Genomic DNA, 23,825 nt, shown 5'->3' on the forward strand with positions numbered 1-23,825 from the left:
AGCCTGGAGAAGAGAGAGAGAGATAAGGACTAGGAGATTACTTACCAATTACAGGCAAAACCAACTCAACTTGGGGAAATTAATTGAATTACCATCAATTAATTGTAACAGAGCAGGATAATGAGAAATAAGAACAAATCTAAAACCACCTTCCCCCCACCCCTCCCTTTTTCCAAGGCTCAGCTTCACTCTCGACTCTTCTACACCTCCCCCTCCCCTCCCAAGCAGCACAGAGTGATGGGCAGAATGGGGCCTGCAGTCAATAACGTTTTGTCTCTGCAGCTCCTTCCTCCTCATGCTCTTCCCCTACTCCAGCATGGGGTCCCTGCCACAGGATATATTCCTTCTGTCATGGAGTTACTTTACCTTTAAGGAAAGTTGGAGTTGCTGGGGACTGCCTGCAGTCTTTCTCATGACCAATTATCGGTCATTGCTGAGAATTGACAGCAGTTTTAGCCATTGAAAAGTGAGATCAACTTGTGAACCCCACCTTAAAGTGTACAACCAGAACTCTGTTGTTCTCTTTGTTGCTTGGCTGTGAAAGGTAGCAGACCTCTGGCTGGCCTCCGGTTCTCTGCCCAGGCCATGCGGCCGCCGGGGGGGGGGGCGGGGGCTGGGCTGGGCCTGCCGCATCTCCTGTCTTCCGGCCGGGAGATGGGGCCTGCGGGAGCTTGCTCCGAGCCAAGCTGGGCCAGGCCGGTTCCTGGCTTGGCTGCAGGTTTTGCCGTGATGGAATTTACCAGAAAACTGTCGAGTAAAGAAGGAGAAGAGCTCTAAGCCTGAAGCAAGCAGAGACGGTGACCACGCTCTCCAGAGCAGCTATGAAGAACTTTTCATCGCAGACAGCTCCAGCTCCTGTTCAGCAGAGATCACTGAACCATCTACAAAAGCTTGGGCAAGATTTTAACTCTTTCTTATCCAGATGAGACTTGCGGATTAATCTTTTTATCCAGAGAGAGAAAAGGAGAGTGATCAACATGAAAAGAGACTTTATAAACTACTAGTGGCAAGAAAGAAAAGAAACTTCAAGAAAGGTAGAGAATTAAGAAGATGCTTTAATTAAGCTGAAATATCTTTCTGTTAAAACTATGGGGATGGACAATAAAGTCCTGAAAAGAACTCCTTTAATTCATGATAGAGTATGGGGAGGAATAGAGTGTTCAAAGTGTAAATTTGAGAAAAAGTAGAATAATTATGGTATAGTGAAGTGCTGGGAGATTTGAAGCCTTGAGAGGCAATGAGAAAACTGTTTTCTAGTAAAGCTCACAAAAACAGATGAATACTTTTTGCCTTTGAATAACTTATCCTTAAAATGCTATCCCCAAACTAATGACCTATAACACATTTCAGAGTGATGTGGAATAGGAGGGGTGGGCTCTGATAACAGCAGCTCTGAGCAGCTGATATCAGAGAAACGGGAAACTATAACAAAAATAGTTTTCTTGTGAAAAACTCCATAAATTAACAGAAAGGAACTTCTGTTTCTCTACAGAGACTGATAAAAGACTATAGAAGGAATTAAGAATTGTTTAAACCATCAAAAATTCTAAAGTTCTTGTCTCTGTTGTCATGTGAACAAAAGAATAGTAAGCAGTGAGAAATGAAAAGGTTTTTTCTAAAAGTTTATTCTGGTGTTCTTATTCTTGTAGTTTGTCAATAAACTTTTTTTATTCCTTTTAAGTTTTATGCCTGGTTTGCTCTTGTTTTAATCCATATCTCACAGCAAGAAATAAATAATTCTTTTTTCCCCTTTTTGTTAATTACTGGTTCAAAACCACGACACCTTCACAGACTTCTTCAATGTGGGTCTTTCCCACAGGCTGTAGTTCTTCACAAACCACTCCAGCATGGGTCCTTTCCAGGGGCTACAGTCCTTCAGGATGTTATAGATACATATTATTGGCTTTTTGCAAATATTAAAATGAATGTTATATGTATAATGTTGGAAAACTTTGCTGTATTAATATAGTTTATTTTATTTCTGTTATTGATAAAGGCTGTAGCATAGTATTAAAATAAAAACTGCTTTGGTTCATATAACCCAGCAACTGAAAAGAGAGTCAGAGACCCCCCTGCATTCTTAAATTATCTTATCCAGATGAAGACAGCAGTGACCAGAGCTCCAAGGGAAGAATTTATTGAACCTCTGTTATCAAGGAGTGTGAGACTCAAGGGAGCCAAGAAGACTGATCTATTGGGGAGGGGGCGAGTTGAAGCTAAACAAAGGAACACCCCAAACTTAAGAGGAATGTTTGAATCATGTATGAGAATTTATGAATATGTAATAGGTTTCTGTTTTTAAGAGACGCTCCTTTGTTAGTAAGGTGTGCTCTCTTGGCTGAAGGCTGAGGCACCCAGCCATATTTGTTCATTTTGCTTTATTTCTTATTTCCTAATTGTCTTTCTATTAAACTTCTTAAATTTTATATTAAAAAATGTGAACCTCGTTTTTCACAAGGAGCAGACTGATCTTGCATGGATCCCCCACGGGGTCACAGGTCCTGCCAGAAAACCTGCTTCTACATGGGCTCCTCTCCACAGACTGCAGTTCCTCCCAGGAGCTCAGTCCTGCGTGGATTCTCTCATGGGGTCAGAGCTCCCTTTAGGGCACGTCCCTTGCTCTGGCATGGAGTCCTCCACGGGCTGCAGGTGGATCTCTGCTCTGCCGTGGACCTCCATGGGTTGCAAGGGGACAACGTGGTCTTTGCTACGGGCTTCAAGGGAATCTGCGCTCTGGTGCCTGAAGCACATCCTCCCCCTCCTTCTTCACTGACCTTGGTGTCTGCAGGGTTGTTTCTCTCACCTTTTTTCACTCCTCTCTCTCCCAGCTGCTGCTATGCAGCACATTTTACCCTGCTATGTATCCTACCACAAGCACAGCTCACCAAGCATGAGTATTTATGACACTCAGGATCGCCTTCTGGAGCGAGGCCGTACCCAGGCAGTTCTGTGATTGGCTGAGGAAAGGGGAGACGGGGTGGGGTTTACTCTTCCCAGCTGCTCTTTTTCTTGGTCACGTGTAGTTGACGCGAGTCGTGTTTCCGTGCTGCACCTGCTACGTCATCGAGAATATGAGGTGGTGAATGCAGCATCCAGTTTGGTCGGCGGCAGTAGCAACTTTTAACTCCGAATTGCGTTTTCAGGTGGCATGGAAGACGCAACAGGTGAGTCACTGGGGTGAGGGTGTACTGCTGTTCGTATCTCTCTCCACTACGGCGGGACCACTTTGTGCGGCCTCTCTCTCGTCCCTTACTCCTGTATCATAAGGATTCCCATCGGTGGTGAAGGTCGCGCCCGGGCTAGACCGCTGCTGCCTCTGGAGCATGAACGTCCTAGACTGTCACGGCAGCGTGGAGGGGGGTGGGGAGCACCCGGGAAAGGCAGGGAGGTGGTGGTGTACGGTAGCCGGGCTGCATCAATTCGTCCCTGCGCTCCAGACTGGGAGTGGCGTCTTGGGACAAGCTACTCAGTGGGAACAGCAGAAGAGACGTTCCGCCATGCTGCGGAGTAGGTGACTACTGCACATGAGTAGGGAAAATAACAATAGCATGCGGCAATCTTCTGCAAGCCGTCTGGAATCCTAGCTGTAGATCCCTTGGTCACTTTTTCTCATCCACGCAGGCAGTGAACTCTGCAGTACCTGCTGCCGAGGAGCTAGTGGCAGTCTACAGAGCAGAGCTTGAAAGCCTGATCCTGCTCAGGACACAAACACACTCAGAATGCTTCTCTAAATCCCTGCATTGTTCCTGATGCAGGCACTGGGAAAAGGCTAAGGCTAAACAAAAGAATGCAGTGGCTGCTGCTTTCCAAACTCAACACTGTGTTTAGGTGTCTTTACTTTTGGCTGTTCTACTTCTTTTCAGAGAGCCTCTTCTCAGCCTAGAAGACAAAAAAAAAAAAAAGAGAACAATTAATTCAGGTTGGAAGGGATTTCTAGAGATGTCTACTCCAACTGCCTGCTTAAAGTAAGGTCAACACCTCATTCAGACCAGTTTGCTCAGGGTTCCCTCTGGTTAGGGCTTGAAAACCTCCAAGACTGGAGACTGCACAACTTCTCAGGGCCCCTGTTCCACTGCTTGACTGTCCACATGGTGAAAACCAGTTTCCTTATAGTCAGCATGAACCTTGCTTGTTTCAATTTGTGCCTATTGTGTCATCTTCCCACTATGCAACACTGAAGAGCCTGGCTCTGTCTCCTTGATAGCCTCCTATTAGGTGCCCCTGCAGCCTTCCTTCCTCCAGGCTGAATAAGCACAGTTCCCTTAGCCTCTCCTCATAGTGCAAGTACTCCATTGCCCTGACATCTTGGTGGCCCTCTGCTGATCCTCTTTATCAATTACTTTCTTGTATTGGGGTGCCCAAAATTTGACACATCATTTTAGATATGATCTAATGAGCACTGAGTAAAGGAGGATAATCACTTCCCCCAATCTACTAGCCATGGTCCCAGTAATATAGCCCAGGATACAGCCCATCTGGTCCCATGAATTTGAACAGATTAGGTTCCTTGAAATAACCCCTGATTCAATCCTCTTCTACTGTTGGTAGTTTTCCTTGAACCCTAAGCACAGAGGCCTGGAAAACCACCAGTGAGGACTGAGGCCAAGAAGGCATTGAGTGCCTTAGCCTCATCTATGTCCACTGTCACTAGATCATCCATCCCACCTTCTTGTTCAGTCTTTTACTATTAAAGTGGTAGAAGTTCTTGTTGCCCTTGATCTGTGATCTGTAGACTTCCTCCAGTTGCTTAAAGAAGGCTTTGTCTGCTTCCTTACCCTGTCTGTAACAGACCCCTGCCACAATATCACGCTTGTTAGCCTCTGCTTTGATCTCGTTCAGTTCCTGTTAGTTGTGAGGGTATTCTTTGGAAATTGAGACCAAATGTAAGCAAAGATATATATCTTGGAAAATAAAAACAAACTGGGAAACCAAATTAATTTCCTTTATGATATTTAATTTCTGATGAAATCATACAATCAAGAAGGCCCAACATGATGATCTTAGAAGTTTTTTTCCAACAGTAGCAATTCTATGATTCTATGAAATATCATAAACCTGTCAGCTCATGGTAACTATTAGTTGTATGGAGAGCTGTGGAGAAACAGGTGAAAGAATATTACATAATATTGCTATTTATTTTCCCCCAGATGTATATGCAGAGTTACTGGGGGGTGGGAAGAGTTCACTTCAAATTTTAGTGTCTTTTGTTAAGTAGTTGTCGTGGTTTAACATAGTTTGGTTTTTAGTTAAGGAAAAATCTACCAGCTACAGAAGTGATCCCCTGTAAGGACCTTGGCAGCTTCCTTTGGACCTGACAACCAATCAGCTGGCTAGTTTTGAATATTGACACCCTGTTAAACCACTTAAGAGAGCTGAATATGCCTCTGTGAAATCACATTTAAAAATGAACAAGCCCTGGGAAAAAAACTCTCTTACTTCCAGCTTTTGAACAGGTAACTGGATGCTGGCTTTGAGGGGCCTTTCCCTGGATCATCATTGTCCACTGGTTGATTGGTCAAATAGCTTTGTGCTTTTTTAAAATTTTGCCATATTTTAGTTCAACGTAAACAGTAACTATGCAACCATTTTGGCACTAGCAAGTCACTCATCCACTTCTGTTTTTACTTAGCCCTTTTTGCTTTAACACCAAAATAATTATAATGATTCTTCAGTGTGTTGACTACATGTGCAAAATGCTATAGTGCAACTAACAGGTCTTACTTAACAGACCTTCACTGGTATCTGTAAGACGTATTAAGGATTCCTCTATTATAATGAGCTACCAAGACTGAAGAATTTCTTATTTACATGCATAACTATATCGAAAAGTGTCAGACTTGAAGGTTAAAGCAGATAGTTAGAAACCATCTGTAGTCAGGTTTTGAAAAATATTGTATTGTTCCTGTTTTAAGTTGGTTGATATTGATTAATAATTACCAGCTCAAGAACCAGCAGGCAGTAATTAGACACTGTCCTAGTGATAAGTTATCAAACCTGAAAAATAAACAAAACCTCATAAAACCTTTTACTTTAATTGTCATGCTTGTGCTTGGCATTAGAATGGGGATAAAAACTAAATAGATAGGACCAGCATTTCCCATATTTGGTGGTACAGGTCTACCAGTTTGCAGTGTTGTTCTGGTTAACTAATTGAATAATCTGTGACCTGAAAGCCATCAGGACTTTTCAGTGGTACACACTCTACAGTGCTCAGTAGTTCAATCAAGATGGGAAACATCCTGATGGCTTTTTATGGAATTGCTGAATCTGGCAGCACCATAGAAACAAGTCTGCCACAGCTCAATATCCCCAGATCCAACCAGCAGCAAGGCTGAGAATGTATTCCCAGTAAGTACACAAATACATATATAGTGTACATATACATATGGCCAGCAACACAGAACAACAGAGAGAAACACTCAGCACTCAGACAAACAGCAACAATAGCCTCATCCTGTTCCCCTCTCTGGCTGATCAGGATGAAGGTTCATTAGTGGGATATATGTATATGCAATGTGTATCCATTCAGTAACTGGATTTAGAGTCTATCTAGTATCTGGCCCTTGGATCCCTATGTCTCCCTAGTTGCTCACATCTGGGCATATGAGCCTCCAAGGCTCATAGCCCAACTCCAGTTGCTAGTATAGACCCCCCCTCACGTGCACACGCTAGCTGGGCTTAGACACTTGATCTACATAGTAGCTACACTTGATATACATAATAGCTGGCCCCTAAGTCCCCTCAGTCTCCCCAGCTGCCCCCCACAGAAACACACTCACACATGTAAATGAGTTTCTTATTCCACTCCCAGACCCCAAGGTCTTGTTGGCAGTTGTCTTGGACCCTCTGGTCCCTGCAGTAGCCAATTCCTCCAGGTGCCCCACCTTTAGAGACACATGCATACCAGGCTTCCAAGCCACGATCTTCTCCAATGTGGGTCCTTCCCATGGGCTGCAGTTCTTCACAAACTTCTCCATCTTGGATCCCCCATGGGGTCACAGGTCCTGCCAGAAAACCTGCTTTTGTGCGGGCTCCTCCCCACAGAGCCACAGGTTCTGCTAGGAGCCTATTCCTGTTTCAACTATCTACAGGCTGTAGCTTCCTTGCGGGCACATCCACCTGCTCTGGCATGGGGTCTTCCCCAGGCTGCAGGGTGGGCATCTGCTCCACCATGGACCTTCATGGGCTGCAGGGGAACAACCTGCGTCACCATGGTCTTCACCATGGGCAGCAGGGGAATCTCAGCTCTGGTGCCTGGAGCAGCTCCTCCCCCTCCTTCTTCCCTGACCTTGGTGTCTGCAGAGTTGTTTCTCCCTCATATTCTCACTTGTCTCTCTCCCAGCTACTGTTGCACAGCCATTTTTTTTACCCTTCCTCAAATATGTTATCACAGAGGCACTACCAACATTGCTGACTGGCTCAGCTTTTGCCAGCGGTGGGTCCATCTTGGAGCTGGCTGGAACTAACTACCTCTGTCAGACATGGGGGCAGCTTCTGGTGTCTTCTCAGAAAAAAACATGCCTGCATCCCCCCTCCACTACCAAAACCTCACCATGTAAACCCAATACAATGTCAAATACACCTAAATATAAATTGTTACTGTTGGGGAGGGGATGTTAAAGTGCAAATAGTAAATTGCGTTAAATTTATCTGGTAAGGAGAAAACTAAATTTGATTATTTTTAGACTAAATAAATTAGTATGTTATTTTTTCATTTGTTCTACTTAATGGAATATTTGAAGCATACTAGATCTTGATTACATTATAAAACCAACAAAAGAGAGACGTTACAGTGAACTTTAAGCAAGCTTTTGCGAGAGGGATGAATTTGCAAGCTTATTTAGGTGTTGTTTGGTGTATTGTTTTAAATTACACTCACGTGAACCATTTTTAATGCTTTATTACTGGGAAGAGTAATAAAGTGGTGAATCACAATTAAAAACTACTATATTTCACATAACTTGATAGTGATGATTTTGTTTTAGAAGTAACAAAAGGTTTTGATCCCAATGTGTTTTCACTGCAAGTACACTTGCATGTATGCTTTTTTAAGTGGGTCAGTGTCTTGTTGGGCAGGTGGAAACATGTAGAGTGGCTAATTCTTAGCTACATGTGTGCAAACTGACTATTCCCCGCACTACCACCCTTTGTAAGAGGATAAGGGTTTCAGTTGAGACTCCGAGAAAGTAGTTATAAATTTTGCTTCTTCCATACCCAGCTACCAACTTCAGCAAACCTTCGAGGAATTCAGTATTGTTCTCGTTTAGGGCAAATTAGGGAGGAAAACTCCAAATGGGGATTTTCCCAGGGAAATGCCCCTCCCTACTAACTGGTCCGGGAAAGGGAAAAAAAAAAAAAAAAAAAAAAAAATTAATTCCTTGGAGAGAAGTGGAAAAAGCTGTTTATTTAACAGAAATTTGAATAATATTAAATAATAAAACCTCTTGCTGTTCGATGGGATGGGAAGTCTAGGAAGAAAAGTCCTTTTCATGTGGTGTAGCTCGGCTCGCTCAGGTTCTTTATCAGTCCTTCCGGCGCTGGAAAGTGCCGAGGCCCAGGCCCCGGTGGGCCACAGGCGTGAGCTCCCGGGGTTTGGCTGGGTGTTCAGTCCAGAGCAGGTTTGCACAGATCCAAGAAAAGGAGAAAACAAAGGTCCAGGGAACTCCTCTGCCTCAGCTAGCTAAAACTAACTAAAAGCCAGAGAGAAGCTCTGTCCCGCTGTCTGTCCGTGCTGCAGACACCACAGTCCAGGAGCGAGATGTGTGGGAGTGATGTTTTTCTTTAACACAAACTGCACGCTTCTTCTTCCTCCTCTCTTGCTCTCAGAGCCAGTCTTAAAGGTGCAGAACTTAATATATAACATAAACCAGACGATTGGGGATACCAGTATCATAAAGTCACCCCAGGACATGTATCTACTTAACCCTCTGTTAAATTTGGTTGGGATTGGCCAAGAGATTCCGATGTTAATAACTGAAGGGAGATGGATGAACAGATGGTGAAATTCCATCTTGTTCTCCCAGGAAATCAAAACACTTCCGTTTACTCTTTGTAGCTTTTATTTATAATCTATATAAATAAAAAAAAATATTAGCTTCAGAAAATCATACTGTATTTCTTTCTGTATTGTAGGGATGCTTGCTTACCAGCAGTAAATGGTGATGTAAGTCAATAATTCAAACATTTATTTACTAAGCACACCCTCTATTAATGGTTCTTTCAAGTTTATAATCAAAATATTAAGTAAAAAAATGCTCATCCTCTTATTCTTGAGAATAAATCATTCTGTCATTTGAAAAAAGGGTGTTCTAAATTTCTTTCAGGAGATATCAAAGTGAATTGTAAAGCTGTAAGCCATAGCAACAAATATGTGGAATGAATCCTCCAGTAATTTCAGTGTTAGTGACTTCCCAAGGCAGACGTAGTGTCTGAGTAGTTCATAGTCCCTAGCAGATTTTTCTTCCATAAATATACATAGTTGCATTTAGAACCTATGGGAACTTGGCTGCGGTAACGAGTTTTGTAGCTTAACTACATATTGTGAAGAAGTGCTCTCCTTTTGTTCTGAACCTGCTAGTTTCTTGCCCCTAGTCTTAGGGGAGAGAGAACCATTTTCAGGATTTTATAGTTTTTCTTCATATTTTTCCCTTAACATTTCCCCAACCCTGAAAATTTCTATAGTTATAAAATATTTGTAGCCAAGCAGTTTGTGTATTTTGTTTTTACTTTTAATGATTTGTGTAGTTACAGTACTAGACTGTTCCCTTTCCTGAGGCTTATCAAAAGACAATTGAAATGAACGTCTGCTGTTTGTTGGCCTATGAATGCGAGACTCACAAGCTGAGAGCAAAATGAATCTGTTTATTGCAGAGTTAAGACAGTACTTATACACTTAGTGTGAGAATCTCTGTTCAGTCCTTCACATGCAACCCAGTTGCAAGCCTGTAATAAATCTGTTGGCCTGACAGTTTTTTAGTTTCCTCAAGGTTTGCAGGCTTTGAAGAAAGAGGATGTTGCAGCCTGCAACCTCAGGATCTTGTCCAGGGAAGCAGCAGGGTTCTGGGGACCAGCATGAAACACCAACGAGACGGGCTCCCGTTCATGAAACCATTTATTCAGCATGAGAACAAACTCAGGTCCAGAACAGAGAGCCCCGAACAGAGGCACAGCAGGGGTTTTTGAGGGACAGAATCGAGGGTTTACACCTTTGAGGGTGGAGTTCAGGGTCAGGGACCACTAGAAACACACCAAGGGAGAACCCCCCAGGGACTCAAACCCAATCAGAACTCCTGGGCCGCCCTTCACAAGGGGTTTGGGGTGGGACAATGTAACTCTTTGTCTCCCTGAGGCCGCTGCAACATCTGCTCCTTTTTTATTTTTTTTTTTTTTTTTTTTTTTTTTTTTTTTTTCAAATTTTAATTAGGAGCTTAAAATGTTTCCAAACATACACCTTAAAATCTCACCTCTTCCACAGAGCACCCACTTTGCTTTGTGGTACACCAATAGCTCAATAACAAAACACATTAAGCAAACAGAAAAAACAAAATTGAAAACAAACACTTAAATCTCGGACTACGCCGGGCAAATTAAACGGTGATGGTACTTAATGCAAACATAATTTTTTTTTTTTTTTTTTTTTTTGTTCAGTCTCTTCCACTTTAGGATTCTCTGTTAGGAAGGGTGCAGCTCTTAGATCTCCTCTTACGAGGGGCAGAATTCTTCGATCTCCAGCTTCGGCTCCGGCTCCCATGTGGGCGTCGCCTCTTTAGATGATCTGGGTGAAACACTGGCTTTCGGAGCTCGGTTACAGTTTCGATTTCCCCGGAGGAGGTGTTGCCCACCATGGAACAGGCACAGCCCCCAGGGGTGGAGCACCGAACAAAGGGATGGGGCCAAGCAGGAGTTACTGGGAGGTTCAGGAAGGGAAGGTTTGGGACCGGAAAAGAAGGAGCAAGGCGGGAAACAAGGGATCCCAGACCGCGTGGCCGGCGCCATCTTGGGATGGGGGGGGAGGCCGGGACAGGCTTTCCCGGACAGGGAACGGGGAATATGGAAAGACAGGGGGTGAAGGAGGACACGGAACGGCGGGCAGACGGCAGCAACCCCGAGCCATCTTGGCTTTTTTCACCCTTTGTCCTGCCCTTAGGAACAGAGGAAAGGGGAAGGTACAGGGAGGTATACACCAAAAAAAAAAAAAAAAGGAACTTCACAGAAGACAGAAACAGTCCACCGGAAGATCCATACCGTCCATAATCGTCCATAATGTTGATATAATCGTCCATAATGTTGATATCGTCCATAGTGTTGATAGAATCGTCCATAATGTTGATATCGTCCATAATACGTCTCGTTGGGTGATGTTAGGTGCTTGTCCCAGCGTCTGGTCTCGGCTCCCACACCTCCGTAATCCCTTTTCTTCCCCCATGCCCGAGGCACTCTCAACCCAGTCTCCCTGCCAGGTACTCTCGAGTCCTCCTTTCCAAGGCGGGGGTCTCGCCGGCTCTCAAGCCATCAGCCGGGGACTTACGAGGTGTCCATGGAGCCGGGTCCTGCTGTTCTCCTGGTGCTTCGCTGGATGCCACGCATTCTCTCACCATTTGTTGCAGCCTGCAACCTCAGGATCTTGTCCAGGGAAGCAGCAGGGTTCTGGGGACCAGCATGAAACACCAACGAGACGGGCTCCCGTTCATGAAACCATTTATTCAGCATGAGAACAAACTCAGGTCCAGAACAGAGAGCCCCGAACAGAGGCACAGCAGGGGTTTTTGAGGGACAGAATCGAGGGTTTACACCTTTGAGGGTGGAGTTCAGGGTCAGGGACCACTAGAAACACACCAAGGGAGAACCCCCCAGGGACTCAAACCCAATCAGAACTCCTGGGCCGCCCTTCACAAGGGGTTTGGGGTGGGACAATGTAACTCTTTGTCTCCCTGAGGCCGCTGCAACAAGAGGACACCTTTCCTGTTCTCAGATAGTGTGTAATATACTTTCTCTTGTGCTTCCCAGGAATTTTCTGCAGTGTCAGGCTTTGCTCTTTCCTCACAGCTGTTTATATTAGTGATGTCCAGTTTGTGACCCACTGACTATATCTGACTCTCCAGAAGAGTTAATCTAGCATTTCCTGGATCCCCAAGATTGGAAAATGTTTTGAGACCTTATAAAGACCGCAGACAGTGGCTACCTAAACAACTTATCACACAATTGGAAGGATATGTTATGTGGCCAAAATGGGTGTCCCTCATGACTAGGCACGCACCACCACATAGCTGAAATGCATGCCTTCTAGTCATTTGGTAGGGGAATGGTTGGGATATTGTTATGCAAGATGGTGTTGACTCAGAGAATTTAACTTAAAAAACTATTTAGTTATTAATTCAAGTATTGAGAAACAAAGAAGACAAATAAATAAACACTTAGGGAAAATACCTTTCTTCTCCCTTCCCCAGGCCCAGCTTCAGTCCAGACACCTCTCTTCCCCCCTCCCTAGTCTCCACTGCCCTTATTTTTGCCATGTGTTACACTTTGTCCCTTCAGTGAGGCAATGGACAGTGCAGGATGTTTGGAACAGTGCATAGTGTTTTTTCTTACACTGCTCCTGGCTTTTTATTAATTTCCTCTGCTCTGGCATGTGTTTATCTACAGGCTGCAGCCCCTTTTGGGGGTATACCTGCTTTGTTGTGGATTATCCATGGGCTGTAGTCCCCTCAGAGACATACCACCTCTTCTCATATGGAACATCTGAGTCTCCAGCTGTGTCCCAAAGTGTCTCTTTCTGGTTTTCCTCACCTGTCCTCACATGTCCCTTCCTGTGTGTCCTGTCCCTAGCTGCTACCACCCTTTGTTAAATATGTTTGTGCAGAGGCATCATGTTGAAGTTTTGCTATGTAGTGGGTTGTTTTCATCAGTTGCTGTGCTAGCAAGTTGTAGCCAGCTGTGACTAGCACAGGACAGTTCATGGCCTATGCTTGCACAGATCAATCTTGCAGACCCATTCTACCAAAAACCTACCATTTATGCTAAGTATAGATATACTGCAAGCACTTCAAGGTAATCTTTGTTGCCAGCTGTTGCTGAAAGGTGAAGTATCACTGAACCAGAAAGTAAAAATCAGACAATGTATCAAACTAAGCCTTTCAAAAATGTAATCTTGTTATTGACTTAGTTGCATTGCACATATTTAATAACCTGAAGTATTAATGCATTTTGCTGAATTTTGCATGTACCTAGCACATAATATACATGTCCCAAACAAAACTTTTTACTTTACAAATGCTCATGTGTAAGACCTCAACATTATTATTGCTTGGAGAATTAAATTAAAATAGCCTAGTGATGCCTTAATGTCTCGGTTTTAGAAGACGAATGTCTGCTGGGGAGGGCAGGAGCTTCTCTTGGAATAAAAAATGTAGACCCCCTCCCTCTGAATTATTATAATTCTGAAATCAAGTGGCTCTCAGGCAGAGATCTGGGGATAGGAATAACAGTTCTTTACTAGTATTTATAACAAGGCAAACAAACAACAATAACTACAGCATTAGCAGGAAAACAGAACCAGGGATCCCGTGACAGCCTTCTGAGCTGAGACGGGATGGAGGAGAGGCTTTGTTTCACAAACCCCCTCGGGCGGGCAGTTCTGGTGCTCCTGCAGGGCTCTGAGGAACACTCAGCTGGAAACAGCAGGGATGAGCTGAGATCCCGGGCTGGTGGCTGAGGTGTATCAGCAGCTCCGCGGCGGTGCCTGGCACTGCCACACGTCCCGGCAGGACAGGGGGTGCGAGGCCACCAACAAAGAGGGAAGAAGGAGAAGCAGCAGCAGCTCCGTCTGGGTGATGGCGAAATTCCCTTCTCCCCACCGCAACAGCTCTGCACCCAACGTGTCCTTCTCCGAAGCTGAAGAAAGCCCGCCAAACTGTCCCCACCCTCCTTTTTTTCCAGCCCCCTTCCCTCCGCCTGGTCCGGGCCAAACTCTTTGTCTTTTGCAAGCACCCACCAAGTACCCAGTTAGGTTGTCTCTGCAACTAATGGGTAAAAATTCCACGGGCAAGCCAGAACTAAAAAAAAAGACACCTAACCCCCAACACCCCCTCAGGTGGAAACTGAATTTTGTTTATGAAAATGTGTCCTGATTGAGCTGGTTTTCAACCTTGGTTTCTAAGGAGAACCGAGATAGCATAGGGGTCTTGAAATGTGTTTTGTCTTTCTGCCTAGGAAAATACTGAAGCTAAGTTACAATAATAAACTACAGAGCTACAAATATATGTGTAAAGAATAGAGAGAATATATAAAATTAAAAAGGCAAAAATCAGCACAGCATCACTAGGATACTTTGTTCCTTAACAGCAACATTTGTGTAGTATCTTACTATCTCTAATTCTTGTGCTTTGAGCAACACATTCACAAAAGTAATTAACACGTACATATGCTCGATTCCTCAGTAGCTGGGCTTAGACAATCTATCCAGTAGCTGGCCCCTGGATCCCCACCAGTCGCCTTCCACAGAAACACACACACATATGTAAATGAGCCTTCTATTCTATCCCCAGATCCCACAAGTTCTTCAGCAGCGTTATAGATTGAATGAGAGCTTTAGACAAGCCCTGCCTTAGGCTCAGATTTTTGGCATCAGCTCTACTTAGGTGACCCGCACCTAAATTGCTCTGGCTCACAAGTTCTTAAAAATGGCCGATTTGGTCTATTAGAAAATGAGTTATTTATTGAATAGAAGGGAGGTAACAGACAAAAGGCCTTAAACAGAGTTACTTACTACACAGTATAAAATGAACTACTAGTAGATTACATAAAACGGTGCATGTCATTAAGGTACCTATATTAAAGCTAGCAAAGAAATAGTATAGATTAGGAGTCAATGTAATTTACCACTGAATTGACAATAGTGCACACATGTAGTGGTTTAGATTTGTTAATTTGAGTTTTTTGGCTAATGTACTAAATAATGTGGTAGGTTTTAGCGCTGGCTAAAATCACCACGATACTTACTTATTTTTTTGTTGTGAGATATGGATTAAGAGAAGGGTAAAACAGGCTTAAAACTTAAAAGGTATAAAGAAACTTTATTAACAGGATTACAAGAATAAGAAGTATCAGAATAAAACCTCCAGAACACCTTTCCTCCCCCTGCTTAACTTTTTTTTTTCTTAACTGACTACATAGAGACAAAACCTGGGATGTTAAAACAGTACCAACTATATAATAGTCTTTCATCAGTTCTTGTAGGAAGAGGAGTTTTTTCTTATGTTATGGAGACTTTTTTTACAAGAAACAGTTTTTTTCGTGGCTTTTCATTTCCACAAATAGCAGCTGCCCAGGAAGAAAGTTCTGCATCGTGACATTCTTCTTATTTTTACAGCTTTCTAAGAGGTGTGTCTATGGGCCATGAACTTATGGGGTATTATTTTAAGGATGAGCTGTTTAAAGGTAAAGGTTTTCTTTATTGGTCTTTGTGATAATTTTTGGGAACAGAGGTTTTCTTCTTCTCTCCCTGGGGCCAAAGGGTCTTCATCAACTCTCATCTCTCTCCCTCTGTTCAAGCTTCTCATGGGATCACAGCTACTCTAACATCTGCTTGGCTTCATCAGTGGAGGCCTCTGCTCAGATTTACAGTTGGAATACTTCATCCCCCCATACTTTTCTCATGAATTAAAGGAAATATTTCAGTTTATGGTATTACCAAAAGAATTTTCAGCCCCCTTAGGGCATCTCCTCATCCTTTTTCTATCTGAGGCTTGACTTTTTTTTACTGACCTTGGTGTTTTCATGTTGTTTTTTTACATGTCATCACTCCTTTTTCTTTCCTTGGAGAGAGGATCGAGGTCTGCAGGTTTCATCTGTGTAGTGAAAAGGTTAAATCTTGCCCAGGCTTGTGGATGGTCATGTCATCTCTGCCAGGGGCAGCTGCTGGAGTTGGCTGTATTTAGAGACACCACGCCAGAGGCCAATGGCTTCCCCTCCCCCTGCCCAGCAGTTACTGGTGAAACTCAGCAGCAGCAGAATTTCAGCCGAGCTGGGGACCAGCCTGGCCCAGTGGCACCGGTGGAAGGGGTTTGGCGGGCTCCCTGGAAAGGGCTCAGCCCCCCTGGGAAAGGGCCCCAGCCACCCTGCCGGAACGGGACCCGGAGGGCTTCCCAGGAGGGGCCAGCACCGCAGCAGGGTCTGGCCCAGCACCGGCAGGCTGCACGGGCTGAGCAGGGGCTGAGCAGGGGCTGGCCCCCAGTTGCATGTTCAAGGCCAGAAGCTAAGAGAGAGAAAGTTCCCGGGTTTGTGGTTTATAAAAGGTGGTATTCACAGAGGCGGATCTAATTTCTAAATGGTGCAAAATGTCAGTTTGTAGAACTAGCTAGTTATTGGCCTGTCCTAGGCACAGAGGAAGCTCCCAGCAGCTTCTCTTAAAGAAATCACTTCCACAGGTGGTTTCTTACTTTTTTCTCAAATGTCAATCAATGTGAAACCACCACAACACAGAGTCCTTTCACTTAACCCCTGGGAGAGTAACCACAAAAGGCAATGTCACAACTTTGGGGAGAAAACTCCACACGTTTCAAGGAATGAGCAGAAGATTTCTGCTTTGTGAAAGTATGGTGCAACTTTCATAGTTTGTAAAGTGAAGCGTCTGTCAGTCAGAAATTCCAGCTTATCTTTCCACATCTTGCTTCCACAGCAAGATTCTTACTGTCAGCGGAAAGTACTAATTCCATGGTGCCAAAATAACTCACTACAAGGCAAATTGTCCTGATTGAGTTACTCCACCAAGGCTCATGTGAGGCTCATGTGAGAACAAGATGCCCTGAGTTATTGCACCAGCTAACAAGCAACAGACAAGCTCTCCTGTGGTGGGGGAAGATGCCCTGCTACAGGCAGTTGGCTTGACCCCCCTGGTCCCTCTGATTCCCAGTTCCTCCAGGTGTCTCACCCTTGAGACACCATGCGTACCCAGCTCTCAAGCCACTTCACCTATTTCCTGTCTATTCTGATTTAATAGTTGCTAGGAATCATGCACTGACTTATATACCCTCACTCACTCCAGTTGCTGATACCACAGACACATGGCCTGTGATCCCCACTGCAGTTTGTGACACTTAAATCTTTGTACACACACACAGAATTGAGAGTACCTCACCCAAGAAATTAATTAGAAATGGAATTTAATAGCAAGACAGGACAGGTTGTGTTGGTATATTGTGTCTAGCTGAGAATGGAGTTAATTTCCCCATAGCAGCCTTCACAGTGCCATGCTTTGCATTGGTAGCTGGAAAGGTGTTGATAATGTTAGCGTTCAGGAACACACATAATCACAGACTGATTATATGCAGGTGCTTTATTGAAGCGCGTGGGAACTAGGGGTATCAGCAACCCAAATCTAGCTCCATCGTTTTTGTCCAAAGTGCACATATTTCTACAATTTCAGCTGTAGCAGTAATCACTATAACAACCTTATCAATATTGCTTCATTAATAAATCTTCATTAACTTTATCGATATTGCTTCATGAGAGTTAGCTCATCCTTGTACGAACATGTACGGATCTTATCTCTGGGTGGGTATCTTGGAGACCCCAAGTACCAGCTCCCTTTATCGTAAACATTCCAGCTTGCTAGACCATCCCTAATACCAAGCATTCTTGAGGCCTAACTCTACAAGATTTTAAGAAACATTTTCAGAAACATTTAACCCCATAGTAACATATTTCCCCCCTTTGAAAGTATTTCACTTTACTATAATAAGTGTAATGCTTTCACTATATACAGTCCTTTTCTTCTGAGTTTATACTTGATGTTCATCTTCGAATCTGCAGTTGTCGTAAGCATTGTTACACTCTGGAGGACTTGGAGATGACAAATGCGGATGTGGATCTCTGTCTCGTGTCAGTGCCTTTATTATCTTCTGGTTCCAGGATACTCTTTTCTTTATTTTTCCTTTCAGAACTGCATAGATTAACCAGATTGCTAAGAACACAATTAGTAGAATTATCAAAATCTCAATAATAGATTTGATCCACGAGCTCACATTCCATCTTAACCCTTCAAAAATCTTATCCAACCAACTTGTAGTCAGATCTTCCCTCTCTTTCTGTGCTTCCTGTTCTATCTGTTTTAATTGATTAATGTAGTGTTCTATATCTGCAGTGTTGCAGTCCGCAACTTCAGCATCTCGTCCAGGGAAGCCACAGGATTCTGGGGACCAGCATGGAACACCAACAAGCTGGGCTCCCGGTTCATGAAACCATTTATTCAGCATGGGAACAAACTCAGGTCCAGAACGGAGAGCTCTGAACAGAGGCCGAACAGGGGTTTTTGAGGGACAGAACTTTTGAGGGTTTCTACCACTGAGGGTGGAGTTGAGGGTCAGGGACCACTAGAAACACAGCAAGGGAGAACCCCCCAGGGACTCAAACCCAATCAGAACACCTGGGCCGCCCTTCACAAGGGGTTTGGGGTGGGACAATGTAATTCTTTGTCTCTCCTGAGGCACGCCGCCACACTGCAGTTACATTTGGGATGTGGATGCAGCAGTGATCAATTTGTCCTTTTAGGTACCCGCATACTCCGTGTTCTTTCAACAATAGCATATCTAAAGCTGTTTTGCAGGGTCATTTTAGTCGTGGCTTGTAATTGTACATTTAGCTCTCTAAATCCCTCTTTGGTAACTCTTGCCAATCTTTCTACCTGACCTGTAAGTTTGTACACACTATAATTTGCTATTGGACCAAACAAGGATTCTAAAGCCCACTCAAATTTTACAGTACTGGAGGGTTCCTTCCATTTTTCCTCATCTTCAGCTTTGTTTTCTTGAACTTCTCGTATCGTCCTTATTTGCAGAAGTTCATGTTCTCCTTTAAATGGGGACTTTTTCCAAATTGGGCAGAAGGTGGGAAGGCCTAAAGTAATCTCTTTTACTTTTCCACTTACAGGCAAATGTGTTGTCCAGGTGCCATTGCTTGCTGCCCATACAAATTGGCCTGGACTCTGAATTGTACTTCTGCTACATACTATCTTTTGGATTACTTGTCCTATCTTGTAATTTGTTTCACCTTGTTTATGTTTGATTCCTCTGCAGGCACATCCAATTCGCAGAGCTACCACTAACGGTGGCATTTGTTTTATTTCCTCATCATCAGAAGTACAGTCATAAGTTTTGTTACATACCCACCAATCTACTTTGTCTGCCTCCATTCTACTACTGGTTGCAGTGTTCCATACCCCTGGATCTGTTTCATTTTCAGAGCCTTCCCACTTAATGCACCAAGGGGTATCTGCCATATATTGGAATTTTTGAAGCACACTCAATGACCATGCACTGTCCTAAGCTTTAGCCCGATCTTTTCCTTTGTGTCCTTCACACTTCCATACAAGAACATTATCTGAAACATTTTCCATAACTTTTTCATATTTTAGCAACATACATTCCCACCTTGCCTCATCTTCATTTAAAGTCATGGAAAGTTCCCAATCTATGATTTGCTCCACTTTGCCATGGTCTGTAACACAATCTTGTTTCTTTAAAGGTGTCATCCATTCTCTCACTATTTTCTAAGCTTCTCTAGTTACGTATCTTGTTTCTGGTACCTGTTTACATGCAATTGTTTTGTTCTTTTGTATTTCAGGTAATTTCGATGTTATAATTCCCAACTTATTGGGTCTCCTGCTGCCTTTGGTATTGGCAGACAGGCAGTTATTTTGCTGGTGTTTTGCATGTTGGCAAAATCTTTAATTAATCCAATCATCACATTTTCTGCCTGGATAGTATTAAAGACTTTTATCACTTGTGTTTCTGGCTGCACCCCCACATCCCTCTTCATTCTAAAATGAAGAGTTGTCAGCTGATCCTTTTGCATTTCACATCCCAAAGTAACATTGATCCCAACTGATGGCACTAAAGGCCATAAAATAATCACTTATTACAGTCACTAGCAACCTAGACATTTGAAACAATCAAACCTGCTTTATCTGCAGCTTTGTTGGTCCTACAGTTTGCGCAGTCCACAGTGCAGGGGAAACCTTCTTCACTCTGGTGTAATGTATCCAGGGATCCAGTCCAGCTACTTTGACTGCTGTAAAGGTAGTTAACAGTACCTGATAGGGTCCATTCCACCTTTCTTTTAATGGTTCTTCATTCCAGGTTTTAATGTACACTTCATCTCTCGGGTGTATGTTATGAACTGGATTCTCAAGAGTCAGCAGCCTATTCCACACAAGGGTGCTCCAAAGTCGAGCTAGAGCTTTTCCAAGAGACAGAACATAATTATACACCTCTTGCTTCCCTGTAACATGTACATTTGGATTAGTTTCAGGAGATTCATATGGTTTCCCATACAATATCTCATAAGGACTGACTGACATCTCGCTTCTAGGCTTTATCTGAATCCTCAGCAGTGCTATTGGTAAAGCTTGTGGCCACTGCAATTTAGCCTCTTGGCATATTTTGCTGATTTGCCTCATCAATGTCTAATTCATCCTCTTTACCTGTCCACTGGATTGGGGTCTCCATGGTGTATGGAGATCCCAAGCTATTCCCAGCAACCTACTCACCTCTCCCACTACTGTGGCTATGAAATGTGGGTCCCTATCTGATGATATTCCTAGAGGCACCCCAAATCTTGGAATGATTTCTTGCAGTAACCACTTGACTGTCTCCTTTGCTTGATTTGTGCGACAGGGAAGAGCTTCTGGCCATCCTGAAAATGTGTCAACCCCTACCAATAGATATTTGTATCCTTGAGTTCTTGATAATTCTACAAAATCTACCTGCCAATAGTCTCCTGGTTCTACTCTTACCCAAATTTTCCCTAATTGGGCCAGTCGTCTAGCCACTGGATTGTTCTTTAAGCAAATTTCACATTTTGACATTACTGATTTTGCCATTGTTAACATCCGTACTGAAATTAAATTTCATTTCAACAATTTCACCAATGCCTCTGCACCCCAATGACATTCGTTATGTTTAATTTGTAGAACTTCTCTCATTATCAAGGGGGATACCACTACTTGTCCCTGTGTAGTTACATACCACCCTTCTGAATTCTTCTGTGCATTCAGTGAGCATCCCAATTTCTCATCCTCTATTGAATATTTTGGTTCTGGAGGTAAATTGAATTGAGATACATTAGTTTTTAAAGGTATCAATGCCATTGTAGTTTGCACTTCTCAAGCAGCTTGTTGGGCTGTCCAGTCTGCTTTCCGATTTCTCTCATGAATTTTGGAGCTTGCTGATTGGTGAGCTTTGCAGTGCATGATTGCTACTTGCTCAGGCTTTTGTACTGCTTTTATTAATTGCAGGACGGCATCTAGGTGTTTAATGTGTGTGCCTTGAGAAGACAGCAGTCCTCTTTCTTTCCACAGTGCCCCATGTACATGCACCACTCCAAAAGCATATTTTGAATCAGTCCAGATATTTACTTTCTTCCCTTCACTCAGCTCTAATGCCCTGGTTAAAGCAACCAGTTCTGCTCATTGGGCAGATGTGTTTGCTGGTAAGGCCTTTGCCTCCACCACTGCACCTACTGTTGTTACTGCATATCCAGCGTATCTGGTCCCGTTCTCCACAAAACTGCTTCCATCTGTAAACAGCTCCCAGTCTGCCTGTTCCAGTGGGATGTCTTTCAAATCTGCTCTAGCTGAACAGTGTTCTATCACTTCCACACAATCATGTTCCAATGGGCCTTCTTCAGTTGTGGTACCTAGGAACAAACCTGGATTCAAAAGGTTAGTTGTCTTTAGTGTGACATCATCCTGCTCGGTTAAGATTACCTGGAATTTCATCATCCTGCTTGGAGATAGCCAATGGCCCCCCTTTTGTTCTAAAACAGTGGTCACCATATGTGGCACATACACATCTATGTGTCTACCCATCATGAGTTTCCTGGCTTCTTGTATCAGCATCACAGTGGCTGCAACTGCCCGCAGGCATGAAGGCCATCCGGCACTCATGTTGTCAAATTGTTTGGAGAAGTAGCTTACTGGCCTTTTCCAGCTTCCCAGATGTTGGGTCAGCACTCCCAGTGCTAGACGCAGCCTTTCATGTACAAACAGCTGAAAATCTTTGGATAGATCAGGCAATCCTAATACTGGAGCTGTTGTCAATGCCTCCTTCAGTTTGAGGAAGGCCTCCTTCTGTGGTTTGCCCCAGGTAAATGGCTGCGTCTTCTGGGCTTCATACAGGGGTTTTGCAATTAGTCTATAGTCCATGATCCATAGGCAGCACCATCCGGCCATCCCAAGGAAGACTCGCAGCTCATGCAGGTTCTGGGGTTCTGGAATAGCACAAATAGCTTGAATACGGTTAGGACCCAGCTTATGTTGCCCTTGTGAGATTTCACATCCCAGGTAAATCACAGTCTGTTGGGCAATTTGTGCCTTTCCTTTAGACACCTTATATCCTCCCATTCCCAGCTGATTTAAAATTTCAATTGTTACCTTTATGCAGGTTGTCTTTTCCTCTGTAGCTATCAGTATATCATCAACATACTGTAACAGCAGGTATTGTTCCCTCAGATCTTGCCCGTTTTCAGTCCAAATCTCTAGCTCTTTAGCCAGCTGGATTCCAAACAGTGTTGGACTGTTCTTGTATCCTTGTGGGAGTCATATCCAGGTGAGCTGGGTTTTCCTTCCATTGTCTGGATTTTCCCATTCAAAGGCAAACAGTTTCCTACTTTCATTGTCAAGGGGTATGCAGAAAAAGGCATCTTTTAAATCAAGTACAGTAAACCATTTATATTTCTCTTTCACTGATGTTAACAATGTGTAAGGATTAGCTACCACTGGGTAAATATCTTTAGTTATTCCATTTATTGTTCTCAAATCCTGTACTAGTCTGTACTCACCATTTGGTTTCTTCACTGGAAATATTGGTATATTAAATTCTGATTCACATTCTTCTAAAATTTGGTACTTTAAAAATTTTTCAATAATCTTTACTATTCCTTGCCGTGCCTCTGCCTTTATAAGATACTCTTTAACCTGTACAGCTTTTGCTCCTTCTTTTAATTCCACATGTACTGGTTGTGCCAATTTAGATTTTCCTGGTATGTCTGTTTCCCATACAGAGGGAATTTCTGCGTCCTCTACTTCCCGAGGGATAGCCGGGACTGGTTTTTCTTTTATCATTAAAATTTGTCCTGTCTTTGATTCAGGTATTTTCATTAATAGTTCCCCGTTCTCAAAAGTTATCACTGCATCAAGTTTTGCTAATAAATCTCATCCTAAAAGTGGAATTGGACACTCAGGCATATATAAAAATTCATGTGTTAAAACTTTGTTTCCAAAACACAAATCCAGGGGTTGCAAGAATGGTCGATTCTCCTCCTTCCCTGTGGCTCCAACTATTGTTGCTGTTTTGTCTCCAATTTGCCCTTTTAGATCATTTAGCACAGAATATGTAGCCCCCGTATCCACCAGAAATTTTACTTCTTTATCTCCCAATTGTATAGTTACTAAAGGTTCTGGTATTGGTTTTTGTTCCAATTCTAGTCAGCCGCTGTACTCCCCCAGCACCATTAATTTTGAAGCGACTTGATTCTGATTGAACTGATTGCCCTGGTTAAACCGATTCGGGCATTCATTTTTCCAGTGCCCCTCTTTTCTACAATAAGCACATTGATTTAACCCTAATCTTGGCAAAACTGATCCCCCTCGTCCTCTGCCAAATCCGCCCCTCCCCAGTCCACGACCACCTCTGCCTCGTCCTCTGAAACCTGGATTCTCCCTTCCTTGTATCACTGCCAAAAGATTTTGCTGCTGCTTTTTACTAGCTTCCTTTTCCCTGTTATTGTATACTTTCCAAGCCACTTCAAGTAATTTATTCAAGTTCCTTAAG

General features: G+C 43.4%; 1 protein-coding gene across 1 annotated transcript in view; it reads left to right on the forward strand.

The window, feature by feature from the left end:
- Nucleotides 1-2,916: 2,916 nt before the first annotated feature.
- LOC131591504 (mitochondrial nicotinamide adenine dinucleotide transporter SLC25A51-like) overlaps nt 2,917-23,825 on the forward strand; it is a 64,483-nt gene continuing 43,574 nt past the window's right edge. The window contains exon 1 of the mRNA XM_058862293.1: nt 2,917-3,164. The gene's annotated coding sequence lies outside the window, so the exon portion shown is untranslated. The remainder of the gene's footprint in view (nt 3,165-23,825) is intronic.

The sequence above is a fragment of the Poecile atricapillus genome, chromosome W (assembly GCF_030490865.1).
Source record: "Poecile atricapillus isolate bPoeAtr1 chromosome W, bPoeAtr1.hap1, whole genome shotgun sequence".
Taxonomy (NCBI): Eukaryota; Metazoa; Chordata; class Aves; order Passeriformes; family Paridae; genus Poecile; species Poecile atricapillus.